At 34.6% G+C, this 17,003-nt stretch overlaps 1 pseudogene; it reads left to right on the forward strand.

Annotated features, from left to right (window-relative positions):
- The first annotated feature begins 2,698 nt into the window (after positions 1-2,698).
- Positions 2,699-14,069, forward strand: LOC142637263 (disease resistance protein RPS4B-like; annotated as a pseudogene).
- Positions 14,070-17,003: the final 2,934 nt, after the last annotated feature.

Raw genomic sequence — 17,003 nt, forward strand, 5'->3', positions numbered from 1 at the left:
CACTTTCCCTACTACTTTCAAAGGGGCTGCGAGAGAATGGTTCACGAAGCTACCCACCTCGTCCATTGACAACTTCGAACAGTTGAGCAGTTCTTTCCTATGCCACTTCGTCGGGGGACAACGCCCGAGGAGGCCAGTAGACCACTTACTCATCATTAAACAGGGAAAGAAGGAGACCCTGAGGTCATACGTAAAGTGCTTCACCCGGGAAACTTTAGAGGTAGGCGAAGCTGATGACTAGGTGCAGCTGACAACCTTTAAAGTTGGATTGAAATCCAGGGAGTTCGTGGTCTCACTTGCAAAGAATCCTCCAAAAACAATGGCTAAGATGCTCTTGAAGGCACAGAAGTACATGAATGCCGAAAATGCTTTAGGCGTGATAAAAGATGAAGGGAAACCTAGTGAAAAGGGAAGGAAAGAGGACGACCAGAGAGGATGGAAAAGGGAAAGCTCAAATCGTCAGACTAATGACGGGGGTAAAAGGAAAGATGAGAAAGCTTCTCTGGTGGTAAAATTTACTCCTTTGGTTATGCCTGTTGACAAAATTCTGGCGCAGATTAAAGATGAGCATTACCTCAAATGGCCTAGGCCATTACATTTGTCACCTAACGTATGTGATAGGAAGAAGTACTGCCATTTCCATAAGGATCATGGCCATTACACAGAGGATTGCAGAGACCTGAAGGAGCAAGTAGAGGAGCTCATACGAAAAGGGAAGTTGCAGAGGTTTGTAAAAAAGGGAGAGCCCAGTAGGACTAGGGAGGATGACAATTTATCCTTATTTATAGATTTATTTGTATATTAAAAATATATGTGCATAATGTTATCTGCAATAGTGTTTGTGAAGGTATATGGCAATTTCAGAATATTTTGGTAAATTGAAATTAGCATTGTTCTTGAATTAGGCTTGTTACAATATTTTTATGAATTTGGATGGTTTAACAACAATTATTGTAGAGACTTTGCTGAGATGATGTTGAATGGGTCTACACTGTCTTGTATTGCAAGTTGTTTTTTTTTTGGTAAATATCATCTTCTTGCTTACACATTTGATTAAATAGTACGTCAAATAATTTCCTATGCTAAAAATATGTATGTCATAATGCCAATTTTGGTTTTTAAACTGCTTATCCTATTTCACCACCTAAAGAGTAAGACATACGTTGTTTTTGTTGGTCGTGTGCTTGGGGCGTACGACACATGGGAAGAAGTCCGTGCCCAAGTTCATCAATATTCTAAAGCAGACCACAAGGCGTTTTCGCATAAAATGGATGCAGAAATTGCTTTTATGAAGTTTTGGCAGATTGATTGTGGGAATATGTAACAAGGTTCTTCATTTAGTACACATTCTACTCATTCCAGCTCAAGTTCTAGTACTCCTTCAACTAAAGAGTGTTCCAGCACAAGAGATGTTAAATAAGATTTATTGAAATATCAATTAGATATCGCAATTGAGCAACGGAACCTTGCAATGAAGATTGCAAAGTTGAATGCAAGAATGCTAAATGCAATGGCATCTCAAGTCCTGCCTGATGATGAGCTCAATAAAATGGCACATCTAAACTTGGGTGAATGACCATGAAAGTTGTGTTAGGGTTGTGATTTTTGTATGTGGGTACCTCTATCATTGTTATGTAAAACTTGGATGTGTATATGTTTATATTTTTTTCGACTAGAATTTTGCAATGGATGTGCATATATGATGTGTATAGATATTTTGAGATGCTTAATTGTAACATAGGTATATTTTTTTGGCATTTTCCAGTAAAATGTTTTACATTAAAGGGCCAAATGCAGGAAAATATTTTCTGGAAAAATGCTTTTACATGCACAACCAAATACTGAAAATACTTTTCCAGTGTATTTTCTAGAACCCAAAACAAATATCTAAAAAATATTTTACACTTGAAAAAGGTTTTACATCTTACCAAACACAACCTTATTTTCATTTATTTTTAACTTATACATTTTTTTAAAATCAAGTCATAAAATTTTAAGTAAAATAAATATTTTTATTTTTTATTTAATTATCCCATGCATCACACGGTCAGGGACTAGTTTTAATTTTAAAGAACATGTCATTGGATACATTCAAAAACATATCCAATTTAAACTACATACGAATCTAGACTAGAGTTGCAGCATGCATAAAAAAAATTGAAACCTGACCAAAAAAGAAAAGCAGATGTGTGGATAGTTGACCCCCATATAATGCGTGGACACACTTTCATTTGAGGGGGATTTGTCGGGAAACTCGTCCTCAAAAAGGAGGTTTGGTTTTTTTGTGTGAAAGAGTGTAAAAGAAAGAGAAATGTTATGTTTATAATATTTTTACAATATTTTTAAAACTAATTCTGAGTGGCAGGTTGTTACTGGTTATTATTGTTGGGGAAAAAAAGTAATCTTAGTGTTAGATCCAAATTTGAACCAATAACAGCTAAACACCTATGATTTATTGTAAAAATGTTATAAAAATATTGTGAACATAGCACATTTCATAAATAAATGGTTTATAAAAGCAAAGCCAGAGCGTGTCCCCGAAGCATCCAGTCACTACGGTCTTCAGTGCCCATTTTCCAATTGATTTCCATCATTTCCGCTTTCCTTTCACCCACCCAACAACTACAATTATTTTGTATATATATTATATTCCCCACGATGCAGACGCCAGTGGTCTTCATCAATTTTTCCTGCCTTCATGGCCCAAGAAACCTATTCTTCTTCAGCCTCATCCAACCAAGCATGGAGTTACGATGTCTTTGTCAGTTTCCGCGGCAAAGATACCCGCCATGAGTTTACCGACCACCTATTTTCCGCATTGGAACGGAGCGGGATTCACAGCTTTGAAGATAACAGAAAGCTTGAGAAAGGGAAAGATATCTAGACCGAGCTAGAGAAGGCAATACAGAAGTCCAGGATTGCTGTTATAGTCTTTTTGGAAAACTATGCTGATTCGAGATGGTGTCTTGAAGAGCTGGGGAAGATCATGGAATGCAAACGGAATCTGCAACAAATTGTGCTGCTCTTTTTCTATGAGGTTCATCCTTCCCACCTTTGAAATCAGAAGAAAGCGTTTGTCAGGCATGAGAAGCGTTTTGGGGTAGGCAAGGTGGGCAGGTGGAAGGCTGCTTTGACTGAGGCTGCAAGCTTGTCTGGCTGGGACTCGCAAAATCATGCACATCGGTAATTCATTTTTTTGCTTGTAAAGATGTAGCACACTAGCAGGGGCGGCTTTAAAAATTTTGTTTAGGAGTCACGAAAAAAACTTTAATGAAAAATTTTTTAATAAAAAAGAACTTGAATATATTGAGTTATCAACCAAAAAAATAAAAGAAATTTTACAATTTTCTTCTACAAGTTTTCAAATTTTGAATTGATTCATGATAGTTTATTAGGAGTATTTATTGCCATTGTGGGTAGCTATGACCATTTTTATTTTTATGAAGTTGTTATTATCTATTTGTCTTTATTCTTATAAAAATATTTTAAACTAAATGAATAAACTTAACTCATTGGCTTTGTACTAATTATTGACACACGTGTATGAATATATATATATATATATATATTGACTCACACGACTACACACATTCATACATAAATAATACACTACGTGTCTACTTAACAAATTAAATACTTGAACAATCACTAACTTTACAAATTCTTTCTTGAACTTTTTTGACTTTATAACAAAAAATTATTATAACATGATAACAATACACACACATACAACAAACCCTCTGTATTACTAAATTATATAAAGTTATTTTATATTTAGGACCATGTTAACGAATTCCCTTAGGGCAATTGTTATATTTTTTATGAGAGTGATATCAAAACATTTCCTTTATATTTATATTATACACACATACTTCCACACACATCATTATTTACACAAATAACATTATAACAAAAAGTAAAGCACACAACTATTAGACAAACTCACACACATATAATATACATATATAATAAAAAGTGACACTTATAATTCACAAACACTTACTCTTACTTTTAGAGTTGGAAATACTTGTAATAAGGGTGTAAAAAATTTAAGTCAGGATGTGAAAAATAATATTTTTAAGAATAAATTAAAGTATTAAACTAACAAAAAAAATATTAAAAAAAAAAAATTGAAGTCAGGGGGTTCATTTGAACCCCCTGAACAAAGGGTAGAGTCGCCCCTGCACACTAGCGCTTCTCATGAGACGCATATGTTAGAGCATCCACAAGCTATAAAAAACAATTTTATCTATTTTACCTTCTCACTTTACAATAAACCCAACATTAATACATCAATGCATCTATATTTTTAGCTATTTGATTAAAATAATATAAAAAATTCATTAAAAAGCAGTGTGAACACAACCAAAAAAGATTTTTTTTATTTATTAAAAAGTAATGTGAACACAACAATTTAATAATATTATATTTTTTTACATATGAGCTACAATGCACAACCAAAAGTAGTTGTGCACTGTAGCTGTGGAGCAAAAAAATATGACTTTGGCTCCACCAATGTAGTCACATTTTGGTATTTGGTGTTGCTAAAAAAAGCAATATGACTTTTTAGCACCACCAATACTTGTGCTCTTAGTGAGATATGAGTCTTATGAGATCGACACATACAGTATTTTTCTCTCATTTACATTTTACACCACTGATTTTGAAGAGGATTCAATATTATATAATATATTATTATCATAGGTGTACAAAAGATATATACCGAAAATGTGCCGCATAGTACCGAATATATGCACTATCCCTTTCTTCTTATATTGTCAATTAATTTTCCAAAAAAATTAGAGCTATTTTTCTCCAACTCATTATAAGATGATTGAAGATATCATTCATGTGTAGTTTTAGTCTTATGGCTTTTTTAATAAGTTACGTGATTTGTTTAAATAATATACATGGATAGTTTTATAAAGTACCATGTAATGGGTCTAAGGAAATAGCTCTCATCTGGTTTGGAGCTAAACTTTGTTTATACATATGGATGATTTTATTAGTCACTGTGTAATGGGTTGGAGGAGATCTTCTAAACTAGTTTGAAGAAAAATTTTGTCCATTACTTTTGAAGTAGTTTATTCGTTATCCAAAAATACACACAACCAATTACATTTTGTGGGCTTTTGCTGATATATTATGTTTTCTAGGTTAGTTGCATCTTATTAAATTATCACTGACTTCTTTTTAATGGTGGATACATCTTGGCAGTTATGAGTCAAAATTTATAGAAGAAATTATTGAATACATTGTCAGCAAACAAAATGAGATGACACACCTTACTGTTGCACTCTATCCAGTTGGGATTGAGTCTCCAGTGAGAAACTCAATAAGCTGTTAAGTAGTAGTTCAAGTGAAGTTTGCATGGTTGGAATTTGGGGGATTGGCGGCATTGGCAAAACAACAATCGCCAAAGCTATGTATAACCAACTACAAAGATACTTTGATGGAAGTTGCTTTCTTGCAAATGTAGGAGGAGATTCTAAGCACCCAAAAGGTCTAATTCATTTATAGGAGAAAATTCTCTCCAATATCCATGCAAACGACAATAGAAAAATAACACTTGTTGATCAAGGAACTACGGTTTTGAAAGATAGAGCATGGTGTAAAAGGGTTCTTCTTGTTCTTGATAATGTGGACCACCAGGACCAATTAGATAAACTGGCCATTAGGCAAAGTTATTTTCAACCAGGAAGTATAATTATCATTACAACAAGAGATAAGTCTATTCTCAAATTGGCTAAGGTGGATGAGTCTAAGATATATATATATATATATATATATATATATGCCACCGACATTGGATTACCATGAGTCTATTAAGCTCTTCAGTTGGCATGCATTTGAAAAAGACCATCCTAATGAAGATTATGCAAAGTTGTCAGAGCAAGTAATCGGTTATGCTGAAGGGCTTCCATTGGTACTTACAGTTTTGGGTTCCAATTTGTCAGACAAGAGCATAGATGAATGGGAAGGTACATTGGAAAAATTAAAAGTAATACTTGACAGAGAAATTCAAGAGAAGCTTATGGTGAGTTTTAATTCACTATGTGACACACAGAAAGAGTTGTTTCTAGATCTTGCATGCTTCATTGTAGGAATGAAAAAAAATTATGCTTTCAAAATACTCCAAGCCTCATATTCAGGCCTTAAAAGTGATCTAGGGGTTTTGGTCCGTCAATGTCTTATAGTAATTGATTGCTCGAACCGGTTGACAATGCATGATATGATTAGAGAGATGGGTAGAGAAGTTGCCCGCAGAGAATGCAGCCAACTATGGAATCATGAGGATGTCCTTGATGTATTGGAACATGACGAGGTAAGATTCAGATGCTTATGTTGATTGGATAAGAATTTAGGGCCAACTTACCTTATTTAGAGAAATAATAGATGATTTACTTACTGTATTGCACACCACTAGAAGAACCGTAGACATAGTACCTGTTCCACAAATTGTGTGTTGTAGAGTCACTTTGCATTTGCATCACAATCAGTAATAGGACGCTACCCTGTTTTATACACAGTGGTGTGCTTATAAATATATATGCAATTATGCATGTAAATTACAATTTCCCTAAAATATGACTTTTGCACAGTGTTCTATTCTATTAGGAAAGAAAATTAGTTAAAGGCATCATGCTAAATTGTCCGGGGGTTCATGATTTGCAAGTTGATGCCAAAGCCTTTTAGAAGATGCATCAGCTAAGTGTCCTTCAACTAAATTATGCACGCTTGATAGGGAACTTCCAATGTCCTTCCAAGAAGCTAAGATATCTAGAATGGTATGGGTACCCTATGGAATCCACACCAGCAGACTTGTACTTGGAAAATCTTGTTGCTCTTTACATGCCCTATAGTAGCTTGATAGAACGTTGGACAGGAACCAAGGTATGCAAGTGTGTATGTGCGTGTATATTCTTGCTCATATTATTTCTGTTTTTTTTTTTCTGAATTCATATGGATGTTAATTTAGTATTTCCTTTTTTGTGTGAGGGTACAGATTTTGAAAAGGTTGAAATTTCTTGATGTCAGTCATTCCTATCACCTAAGGAGAACACCAGATTTCTCTGGCATAGATAATCTGGAGGTGCTGCTTCTTAGTAATTGTACTAATTTGGTCGAGGTTCATGAGTCTGTTATAGATCTCAGCAAGCTAGTTACTTTGGATCTTAAAGACTGTAAAATCCTTTGGAAGCTTCCCCTAGGTATTTACAATTTGGAGTCTCGTGTAAACCTTTCTGGCTGCACAAAGCTAGACACGGTACCGAGCTTTAGATTCAAATCGCCATTAACAACATGTTATTCACTCCGTATATCTTCTGAAGTTCCATTGGGAAGTGTCGGTTATATCAGAAAGCTTTTAACGCACCGTATATCTTCTGAAGTTCCATTGGTAAGTGTCTGTTTTAACAGAGAGCTTTTCCCGCAAAAGGTCTCCTCTTCCTCTCTTTTGTCCGATGAAAACAGGCTTTTAGGATTTTGATTCTCTCAATTTCAAATTGAAATAACTCTCTATTTCAAGGTCATAATTTAAAGTTAAAATAAAAAATCTAAGGTCTACCTCATTTAAAATTTAACCATGATAAACATTTAACTATGTTTAAACTAAACTAAAGTTAATGAGTTTTAAATGAGGTGGCAAAATTTAGACCCTTGATTTATTAAACATTAAATCATTGCAGGATTAAACATTAACGACTAACAAGGATGGTGATGATTCGACTTTTGCCTCAACTCATTGCAGGATTTCACTAAAGGTGGTGTTCAGGGGAAGCGAAGGCACTTGGAGAGTGCAGTAACTCATCATCCTTTTCATTCACAACCACCGGAACTAATTCGACCGAGTCTTGAATACTATGGAAATTTCTACCAGCTTTTCTTTGAAATTTGTCAGGTTGCGGAGCTTCTATTTGGTAGACAAATCATCCTGAATTTTCAACCGGTTAGCAAAATGAGACAGATCAACCTGCAGAACCTGCACGACATGGGGTTTCGTCTCCCAGCTGGTATTGACATTTCCAAGGGGCTTCCTCCGCCAGTTAATGACAATGTTAAGGTTCGTGTAATCCCACATGCTTTTCTGGAAACTTTCTGTCATCTACGTAATTTATTGTCCCTAGTACTTGGTGATGGCTCAAACAGTTGAAGCATTATGCAAACATGAATCCTATCTAAATGACTTATAGTAGATTAGTAAAAGAATAAATACCAGAATGGTGGGGATTAAAAGAACTAGAAGATTGGAGAGACAAGGCATGAAAGTATTTGTTTTCATCTTAACGTGTTTTTATCTTTTGAATTCAAATTGATATTAATTCAGAACTTTTCTTTTGGGTGGGGAAACAGATTTGTGTAAAGTACTTGCACCATGGTGTTGTCCTTCGTTCCTATCTCCCAAAGAGAACACCGAATATATTCCTAGTTATCACCATTGCCTACTTCAAGGTCCAAAACCTTCTCCCCTCTCCCTGTGTATGTGTCAAAAATACTTAGTATTCTCAAAAGAAAAAACAGTGGGTTAATCCCACATTGAAAAATCAGTGTGAGTTTAAGACGTTTAAAGTCTATACTGTGTATTCAAAAGCTAGGACAGTTTGGATATACACCACTATAAGTGTTTTTTCCTAGTTAATTTACTAAATTCAGTTATAAAAAAATAAAAAATAAATAAAAAGGAAAAACATGAAGGCTAATATGTTTATATATATTCTTGGGGTAAAACATAATGGAGGATAATTTGATAGAGTTAATTTTTATTTTTTAGATAGAAAGTGGAGATGTAGAGTGGTGGAATTCAAACCACAAACATGGAATTCGAAAGAGTTTTTTTTTTCAAAAGAGTTAAATTGAAAGCTTTATTTTTGGGTCAAATTGTTTGGTTTGGGACAGGCTCCCCTCCCGTTTATAACTCTCCCGTTTTAATTTAGATGACTGACACATAGCACACATAAAATGCAAGGGTTAAAAAACATTCCCCTCATGTTAAGCTTTTTCTCTCACTTTTTTTTTTTTTCTCTCTTCATTGCCTCTTTCTTTTTTTTTTTTTTTTTTGGTTGAATCTTCGTTGCCTCTTTATCTGACCAAGATCATCATCCTCAACATCTCTTGCTGGCTCTCTCATTTTCCAAACCTCTTATTATCAGAAAGAGAGTTCTCAGAGATCATCATCCTCAACATTTGGTGGACTTCTGGACGGTGGCAATTTGGACTGAAGCAGGATTCACTTCCTTTCCTCAAAAAATAAAACATGAATTTTATATTTTATCTCATCAAATTTTCGATGTCTTGAGTTCCCATTGTTACTTCTCATTTTCCCAGAAAATAAAAAAGATCAATTAGCCTATGATAGTGTTTGCAATGAAGTAAAAAATTGTTAACAGACAAATCCAAATATGCCTCTTTCTCCGACCAACATCATTACTGACACTTGCATCTAGATCAAAGCAAATCACTTATGAGACTCTAACTTACAATCTCAACACAGTTTCTCTCTTTGTATCACCGCGCCACAACAATAGCAAATTAGCAATGGCCTAACCCCAGCTCATACCAAATTCGCTACCCATCGAAAGTCCCATTCCAAAAGTCCATATCACCTCAGATCTAATTTTCTGCAACCACTGGCTAAAAAAAAAAAAAAGTCACCTATAAAGCCATTAATCACACAGCGCCCAACCCATATTCATTTAATCAGTATCTGCAAATGCCAAAGAAAACAACTCATACCCATCTACCTAGCTGGAGGACCTCCCTATTTAGTTTCGCACCGCCACCAAACCGAGTCTTGATGCTCTCAGCCATTAATCTCACCACCGCTTCAGTCCAAACTGCCATCGTCCACCAAAGGATGAGGCGATGTTTCTGATCGGCGAAAGAAGCAGATAAGAGAGAGTAAAAAAAAAAGGGAGAGAGAGAGAGAGAGAGAGAAAACTTAATATTTCATGGACGTTTTTTAACCCTTGGATTTTATGTGTGCTACGTGTCAGTCATCTAAATTAAAACAGGAGAAAACGGGAGAGTTATAAACGGGAGGGGAGCCTGTCCCGTTTGGTTTTTGCATTTCTCTCCAAAAAAAAAAAAAATTCTCTTAGTAGTCATTCATTCATCATTTTTTCCCAAAAAAAGCCATATATATCTTTTTTGTTCTCAAAGAAGATTTTTATATTTTGGTTTGAAATTAGATGGTAGATAGGATATGCTAACATAATTTTGATTTTACAAGAGAATTTAAGGTATCCTGTAAATTTGAAAGAAATTGCTAAAAATTAATACAAAATTAATAATAAATAATTTTCAGGAATTGAAAAATGTAAAATTACATATTGATATATGATTAGGTCATTCTATATTTCATTTTTATAGTTGGACCTCCTTCTTCCCAATTAGTCTAGCTAACTTAAGCCAAATAGTAACTATCTAACCCAAAAACTTAAAAAAAAATATTCACAATTATGATTGTTTTTAGCAAAAAAACTATTTTACCACCAAAAAAAAAAAAAATCATGTGTTATTGGAGAAGTTAAAGCTAAATTTTTTGTAACTACAGTAAACTAGTATAAATATCAGTTGACTTTAGCAAGTTGTTAAAAATAATATATAATATTTTATTAAGATTATATCTTTTCTTTCAATTAAAAAACTCAAATTCTCTATCTTCATTATTATTTTGATGAGTTGTTTATATTATTTTACATGAAATTAAAAAAAATAGAAAATTTAATATTTGGTGTATTGTACAGTGAGGTGTTAAAATAGATAAAGTAGTTTTTTGAGATACTAATAACTAAAATTTTTAGCACCACCATTGTGAATGCTCTAACTTCGAAAAACAAAATCCTAGCCCGCCTAGTATTAAAAAAAAGCATTATTTTGTTTTTGTTTTTATCTTTGTTGGTAGATGATTGCATTTTAATGTATTTAGAAATAACAGTTTTGTGTATTTATAATTTTTTTAATACTATATATGTGTTTATTTGGAGTCTTTTTCTTTTTCTTTTTCTTTTATACTTCGACCTCCACTAACTTAAAATTCTGGGTCCATCCTTGTATATGATTAAGTTTAAATGTAGAAAGCAAAATGATTGTATTCTTTTTTCTAGTTAATAATGAATTGACACTACTTTTATTTTTCATGTACTAATTTGTCTACAATCATTGTATAGGTGTTTTTATCCCTACAAAACCCGTTAGAATTTATGATAGCTGCAAGCAGTTGGACACGAAAAGTTTTTAATCTTGGTATTCTCTCCATGAGAGAAAAAGATGGACGTTACCTCAAAACTCGAAAGGACTTTAAAACATCATCAAAGCTTATAATTTTTTATGGTGTGAATGAAGTCCCAGAGGAACTTGATCGTTCGAGTTCGCTTACTAGTAAAATCTATTCAAGTCGTTTCAATTTCCTTAATCAACTCACAAGTCTTGATTTGAGCCTATGCAGAAGATTTCAATCACTTGATGAGCTTCCAACAGGTTTACAAGCGATGGATGCAAGCAACACCACGTCCCTTGTATGGAATTTTACTGGACTAAATTTGAAACTATCAAAACAGCTGCAATGTTTTGGCTGCTCCAAGGTGCTTATGAAGAATTGTACTAGTAACCCAAAAAACAAGCTTCTCAATGTATCTCTCTTGTCTCTATTCTTGTTTGATTGAATTTGGTTTTTGGACCAAAATTCATTACTAATGATTTTAATGTATCAGGAATTGATTGGAACCAATAGTTTTAGTGTTTTCCGCCCTGGGGGTGAGTTTCCAGGCTGGTTTGACGCCCTGGTGGTGAGTAAGGGATCAATTTTATCTTTTGTTATGCCCTCACTAGTGAAGCAAGAGATTCGAGGATGGTTTCTATGTGCTGTATTTGCAAGCAACTTTCATGATATTCATGGATTCACTGTATCCTATAAATTCAAAAATAGAACCAAGGGCATTGAGTGGCAGTGTCAACAAAAAAATAGTCGTGTAATATCATGTCAAGAACATATGTGGTTGCAATTTGAACCGCTACATCATATGCCACATCTATTGGAAGCCGGAGATGAAGTGGAGTATTCAATACGCATAAGTGGTGGTTTCCAAGTGAAGAAGTTTGGGGTCAACCTAATTTATGAGAATGATAAGAAGGATTGCCACTCTTATTTTGAAGCAATGGTCAATAATGCATCACTTCCTTATAAGGATGATTTTCTAGATGAAGATGTTTCAACAGATCAACCAATGGCTGGTGATAAGAAAATCAACCCTTCTGATTACAGGTCAATTTTAATAACCCGCAAGACTTAGGTTATGTTTGGCATTGGCTTAAAAAATCAATTTATTTTACTATTTAGCTTATTTTTGCTATTATTCATGGGTCTCATTACACTTTTTAGTACTATTCATGGGTCCTAATGTACTATTTTAGCTAACTTTTACTTTTATCTATAGTACTTTCAGAATAAATTTTCAGTTTCAGCTAAATAAGCTGTTTTCAAATGGATACTTATATACTATCTCACAATTGTATTAGAGTTTCATAAGTGGTTCTTATGTTTCAATTAACTGATTTACTTGTTTTTTTTTTTTTTTAAATGTAGAAGTCTAGATTTGATGATAAGCAAAAAGGGATTGCCACCTCTTTAGATGCATCTAAGCGTGGATGCTTGTCAGCTCGAGAGACAACCCAACAGCAGTGGGACGAGGAGCTTGCTGCTCATTTACAGGATAAGGAGGATGTCTCAATTGCACAGCATTGTGAGCTGACCGCCCCGATTTTGGAGGATCCGACCATTGTTCCTGAGGACCACAGTGCTCTTGTGGAGGCTAAGGTAATGGTTGTGGAAACACCTATCCTTCGCCTTCTTAGCCAAATGGCTCATATCCGATGGTCTTCACATTGTTCTTGCCAAGTTAGAGTTTTCCTAATGTTAGATTAATAATTAAATAATAAAATTTATCATTTCTAGGTTTTTTTTAGAACTATAGTAATTTTTTATGGTATTAAAACAAGTTTTTTGAATTCAAATTATTCTACATTTCATTCAAAAAGTTAAAAATTTTCACATATTGGATAATAATTCAAAAAAATTATTTTTGTTTAATTAAAGGACTACATTTTCTCATTTAGATTTTAGAGTAATACATAACAAAGTGCTATCTTATTTCCTATTTATACTTAGTAGAGTAAATGATTAACATAAAGAGAGTATCACCAAGCTCCCACAAGTGCTATGACAGAATTAAAACCAACTGTATTTGTTATAACCACTAACTTCAACTAATAGAATTAACTTAATAACAACTTTAACTTACAACCCAACATTTGGACACTCGGTTAATGCCAGCCTAACAGTGACTACCTTTTAGTGATTATATGGAATTGGAGTTCTAAACAAGTTCCAATGAAAACTTATCCTTAGTATGTATACTTACACACACTATTCACCATTTGACATCTCATATACCGTACAAAAAGTTGTAAAATTTATATTCTTGTTTTTTAATTTGACTCATGGCTCACTATTTAATTTTGGGGCTTCCCCAATCCCCATATTCTTATAGGATGGACTTTCCGAAGGTGATTGGAAACGTAGTTGGAGCGACTTCCATGAAAATCAGCTAGGGACTACGGTTTTTGAGGGCGGGGCTCCCTTTGAGCTGAACATGTACCCATCAGGTATTCCAAGAATGAACTTTGTGAACCTAACTAAGCCCCTAAGAAGTCTGGAGGCTGAGCGAATGTCATGGGAGGTAGAGCGCCAAATTCTGCACCGTCAGAATGCTGCTTTGGAGAGAGAGAATTTTCGCCTTCGTATGGAATTATTAGCAAATGCCAGGCAATTTGCTCATCAACTCCACATGGGTCTTCCCCGTCCACACTTGGCATTCGAGAGGGCTTCTTCTTCAGCATCAGCCTCTATTCAACCTACAATTGCAGCCACTACTCCTGTGGCTTCGACGAAAACAAACACTCATGGTTTGAATTATCCTAATTTCCTTGCCAGACCAGTTCTTGGCTTCCAAAGCATCAATAACCCATCAGGATCTTCTCCACCTAATGGAGGCTCTCACCTCCCACAATAGGCAGGCCTTTTTCTTTTGGCAAGTGGAGGGTTTTATTATTATTAACTTGTACATTGACCTGAAGTATCTATGGAAATGTTTTATTTAAGATATATATATATATATTGTCTAATATCTCCAATTCTTGTAATTTTGTTTTTGGTAATATTACTCAGGTAAGAAAATCGCCAATGAGAGGTAATGATACAATTTTACGACAACAGAGCTTTGTGGGCTTTGTAATTTTGCACGTATTGTGTTAGGACATGCTAGATATTTAAAATTCATTTGAAAATAGTTTATTTAGCTTTTTATTAAAAGTATGCTAAATGATATATGTATCTTGAAAAAATTTGAAAGAGTAAAAAAATATGACAAAAAAAATTAGATTTTAAAAACTTGTACATAAAAATTTTGAAAAGCTAAAATCTATAAGCTGATACCAAACACACTTTTAGTTTAGTCCACTGGTTAATGAAAGGAAATTTGGAAATGAGAAGATGAGGAGGTCATGGAGATTGTTGAGAAAGCAAAAACCTAAGAAATTGGAAAAAAAAAAATCTTCAAATTTTCAACTTGAAATCAAAAGCAAACAAACACCAAACTTTTCCACTTTAAAATTTAGTTAGAGCAAGAGAAAAACACTAAGATGGCACTCAAGTCTCAGCACAAAAAAAAAAAAATTAAACTCCCTCTAAATTTTCACAAGAAAAAATGAAAAAGAGAAGGAAAACTTTCTTGGATATTAGGCCATTTCAAGAATAAGAAATATGAGTTTTTCTTCTTTGAAGTTATGTTTAAATGACAAACTAACAGTAATAGGAGAAAAGGAGTTTTATCTTTTACCTTTTACCTCAAAAAACATCAACAATAGCACAGCTAACATAGACTAGTCGAACATGAGTATTTCATGTTTTTTCTCTCTAGGAGAGCCTTCTTCTACCTAAGGATAGCCGGCGTTTTCACCCAAAAAACCTTCCACTTTCACCTCTTTTCACTCCCAATCACATCTCATCCTCATTACTCCTCACCCGTAGCTATTTAATCCTACAACCATCAACCGTTTTCCTTTAATTCACAACCTACTTTTTTCATGCCCAAGGAGTGGACTTCTCTTCACTCTTAGATCATCTGGAGGATGCAAACTTTCCATCTATTTTGCACAAAAAACTACTTTTTCTATTTTACACACTCATTTTACAAAATACCCACATTAGTTTATCTATTCTACACATTTATTCAATAAAACATTCATTCTTTTACAATTTTTTATTATTTCCTCACTCACTACCCCTCTCTCTCATAGACCCAACGCTATCAACGACCATTCCACACCCAGCCACCATCATCACCCACCCAACTAGCATCATCAAGGAAAACCAACCCATTCAATCTGAAACCCAAATCATCACCCATCCAACGCGAAACCCACATATCAAACAACAAGAAATCACCCAACCGAAACCCACTAATCAAACAATGAGAAATCAGTGGCAATCAGTGATCAAAGAGGCTTCGTGGCGGTGGTGATCGGCAATTTGATCAAGCTTCATGCTGGTCTGATGATTTGATCAGGCAATCGGCGAGAGATCAATGCCGGTGGCAATCAACGGCGGTGGTTTGATGATTTGATCGGTGGTAGTGATTTGATGATTTGATCAAATGAGAAAGGGAGAGTGAGGTGAGAGTGAGAGCAACCAGAGACAAGGAGAGAGAAAAAATTACTAGAATATTAAATTCAAGTGCTACAGTAACCATGCATATATGCACGGTTACTATAGCACTTATGTATTTATGCACAATTTTACAGCCATTGATGTGGGTGTTTTTTTGGTCAAAATGTGTAAAATGAAGGGTTTTTTTGTATTTTGCAAGAATCTTAGTCTTTAGTAGTCCGCTGCTTTTTACTCTTTTGGTTCTATCTTTCCTTTTCCCAACCTTTCTTGGTCCTAGTCTAACTTTATTCTTCCTGTTTTGTTCCCTTTGTTCCGTATGGTCCCTACTTATCTTCCTTTAACTAAATATACTCTCTGTGTCTCTTTTAGTCTAGGCCTTTTGTGGCCTTTTTTTTTTTTATTCTCATGGAAGATTACTTCACAACAAGGGAATATGGTTGGACCGAGAGCAGTGACTCAAAAGTCAATTCTGAACTCTTTGCTGACAAATTGAAACAGATCCTCAGTCAAGTGAGGAAGAAGAAGTCCCTTTTGCAAGACATGGACTAGTACTTGAAGCGGACCCTAAAGAAATCAGCATGCAACATGATTTTTGGGGTTCATTTGCAATTGGTTTTATTCTAGACTATAGGAAATTCTCAATAGGTCATCTTCAATACAGTATCAATGTTGCATGGAGAATCAGGGGCTCGGCCATTATTGTGGGAAGAGATTCCTACTTTTATCTCATTCATCTTGAATTGATGGATAATGTAAATCATATCTGTAATGAGGGACCGTGGGCAGTGGATGGAGCTTTGTTGGTGTTGGAAAGGTGGAGACAAAATTTGGTCCTAAGTAGACTTCAACTAAATTATGTTTCCTTATAGGTGCAATTGCATGGACTTCCACTTGAATATCAGTATCCAAAACTGGTAGAAAGGATGGGCCAAATGATTGGACTCTTTAAGAGGGTGGATTGGGAGGATCATATGCCATAGAATATTCGTTTCATGTGACTCAGGGTTTGTATAGATTCATGGATGCTAGTCATTTCTGGTTTCATGTTAAGGTTGGATGATGGCACTAGAACCTGGATTCAGTGTAGATATGAATGTGTTCACAAGTTATGTACCAGATGCGGGTTGATAGGCCATACCAGATCTTAGTGCACCTAATGCATGGATGAAATTGAAATGAGTTTGTTCAGAAAGAGGAGACATATCCAGCAGCGTCATCAGGTACAATTTAGGTTTGATGTTTTGGAACCACACTTTGTTAATGAGCTTAGAGCCTTTTA

This window comes from Castanea sativa, chromosome 5 (genome assembly GCF_040712315.1).
Source record: "Castanea sativa cultivar Marrone di Chiusa Pesio chromosome 5, ASM4071231v1".
Taxonomy (NCBI): domain Eukaryota; kingdom Viridiplantae; phylum Streptophyta; class Magnoliopsida; order Fagales; family Fagaceae; genus Castanea; species Castanea sativa.